A 2,670-nucleotide genomic window follows, 5' to 3' on the forward strand; every position below is an offset into this window, starting at 1 on the left:
TTTTTCACTCCTTTACAGTAATGGTCCTATGCAGTATTTCTCCTTTTGTGACTAACTATTCCACTCAGCATAATGCCCTCAAGGTTCATCCATGTTATGTGGTGGCTTGCAGCTTCCTTGTTGTTCTTCAAGGTAGCATGGTATTCCATTGTGTGTATATACCACAGTTTATTTATCCATTCTTCAGTTGATGGGCACTTAGGCTGTTTCCACCTTTTTGCTATTTTAAATAGTGCTCCTATGAACATTGGTGTACATATAGCTACTCGTGTTATGGCTCATATTTCTTGTGGGTAAATACCAAGTAAAGGAATTGCTGATCATAAGGTATTTCTATTTCTAACCTTCTGAGGAAGTGCCATATTGTTTTCCAGAGTGGTTGGATCATTTTGCAATCCCACCAACAATGCAGGAGCGTCCCAGTCTCTGTGCATCCTCACCAGCATTTATTGTCCTCTCCTTTTTTGATCTTTGTGGTTATTGCTGATGTGCAACAATATCTCATTGTTGTTTTGATATGCATCTCTCTTGAATTTCGTTATTGAAAGATTCTCTGAGTAAATTGTTGAATGATTCAGGAAACATCAAGAGAAGATAGAAGGTGACTGGCCTGCAGTTGCAGTCATGTCTTCCGAGTTCCTGGTTCTCTAAGAGGGCTGACCGAATGGCCTCCCAGAACCACGACCCAGCCTCAGCCAGTGTCGTTGTTCCCGGAAAGGGGCTGAGCCCAGCGGGGACGCTGCCCGGGACTCCGTGGGCAAGAGGTTACAGCAGGAACTGATGACCCTCATGATGTCTGGCTACAAGGCATTTCTGCCTTCCCTGAATCAGACAACCTTTTCAAGTGGGTGGGGACCATCCATGGATCAGCTGGCACAGTATACAAAGACTTGAGGTACAACCTCTCCCTCGAGTTCCCCAGTGGCTACCCTTACAACACGCCCACAGTGAAGTTCCTTATACCCTGCTACCACCCCATCGTGGACATTCAGGGCAACATCTGTCTAGACATCCTGAAGAACAAGTGGTCTGCTCTCTACAACGTCAGGACCATCCTCCTCTCAATCCAGAGCCTGATAGGAGAACCCAATATTGATAGCCCTTTGAACACACATGCTGCAGAACTCTGGAAAAACCCCACAGCCTTTAAGAAATACCTGCAGGAAACCTACTCAAAGCAGGTCACCAGCCAAGAGCCCTGACTCCATCTGTCCAGACCCTCCCTGTATTGTCTATTTTTTCCTTAGATGGTCTGTCCGTTCCTTGATTTATGTACAGGACTCTTATCTTAAACTGTGCCATCATTTTTGTTTGTTTTTAATTAACTCTCCTTTAGAGCCTTGGTGATGAATATATTAAATAAATATATTTTTGGTTTAAAAAAAAGAGAGAGAGAAGATGGAAGGAATACAGAGTCACTGTACCAAAAGGAAATGTCTCATGTCCAACCATTTCAAAAGGTAGCATATGATCAAAAGCCAATGAAACTGAAGGAGGAAGTCCAAAGTGCATTGAAGGAATTGGCAAAGAACAAGGCACCAGGAACTGATGGAATAAAACTGGAAATATTTCAAGACAGTGAGGTGGCACAGGAGGCACTCACTCATCTCTGCCAAGAAATTTGGAAGACAACTATCTGGCCGACTGATTGGAAAAGATCTGTATTTGTGCCCGTTACAAAGAGAGGTGACCCAACGGAATGTGGAAATCATCGGACAATGTCTTTGATATCCCATGCGAGTAAAGATTTAAGGGTAATACAGAACCGGCTGCAAGCATACATTGACAGAGAACTTCCAGAGGATCAAGCCAGATTCAGAAGAGGCCGTGGAATTAGGGATATCATTGCTGATGTCTGATGGATCTTGGCTGAAAGCAGAGACTATCAGAAAGATGTTTACCTGTGCTTTATTGACTAGGCAAAGCTTTTCGATTGTGTGGATCATGACAAGCTATGGACAACATTGCGAAGTTTGAGAATTCCAGAACACTTAATTGTGCTCATGAGGAATCTGTACCTAGACCAAGAGGCAGTTGTTCGAACACTGAATGGTTTCAAATGAAGAAAGGTGTGCAACAAGGTTTTATTCTTTCACCATACTTATTCAACCTGTATGCTGAGCAAATAATTTGACAAATTGGGTTATATGAAGAAAAACGTGGCATCAGGATCGGAGGAAGACTTATTAACAACCTGCGATATGCAGATAATACAACCTTGCTTGCTGGAAATTAAGAGGACTTAAAAGATTTACTGATGAAGATCAAAGTGACAGCCTTTGGTATGGATTACATCTCAATGTCAAGAAAACAAAACCCCTCACCACTGGACCAAAAAACAACTTTCTTATCAATGGAGAAAAGATTGAAGTTGTCAAGGACTTCATTATTCTTGAATCAACTATCAACACTTACAGAAGCAGCAGTCAAGAAATCAGACAACGTATTGCATTAGGCAAATCAGCTGCACAAGACCTTTTTAATGTGTTGAAGAGCAAAGGTATCAGCTTGAGGATTAAATTCTGCCTGACCCCAGCCATGGTATTTTCAATAATCACGTATGCATGGGAAAGCTGGAGAGTGAATAAGGAAGACCGGAGAATTGATGCTTTTGAGTTATGGTGTTGGAAGAGAATATTGAAGGTGCCATGGGTTGCCAAACTAACCAAT

The 2,670-nt window shown here is 42.3% G+C and overlaps 1 pseudogene; it reads left to right on the forward strand.

The window, feature by feature from the left end:
* The first annotated feature begins 664 nt into the window (after nucleotides 1–664).
* Nucleotides 665–1,202, forward strand: LOC102830102 (annotated as a pseudogene).
* Nucleotides 1,203–2,670: the final 1,468 nt, after the last annotated feature.

The sequence above is a fragment of the Chrysochloris asiatica genome, unplaced genomic scaffold (assembly GCF_000296735.1).
Source record: "Chrysochloris asiatica unplaced genomic scaffold, ChrAsi1.0 scaffold00084, whole genome shotgun sequence".
NCBI lineage: Eukaryota > Metazoa > Chordata > Mammalia > Afrosoricida > Chrysochloridae > Chrysochloris > Chrysochloris asiatica.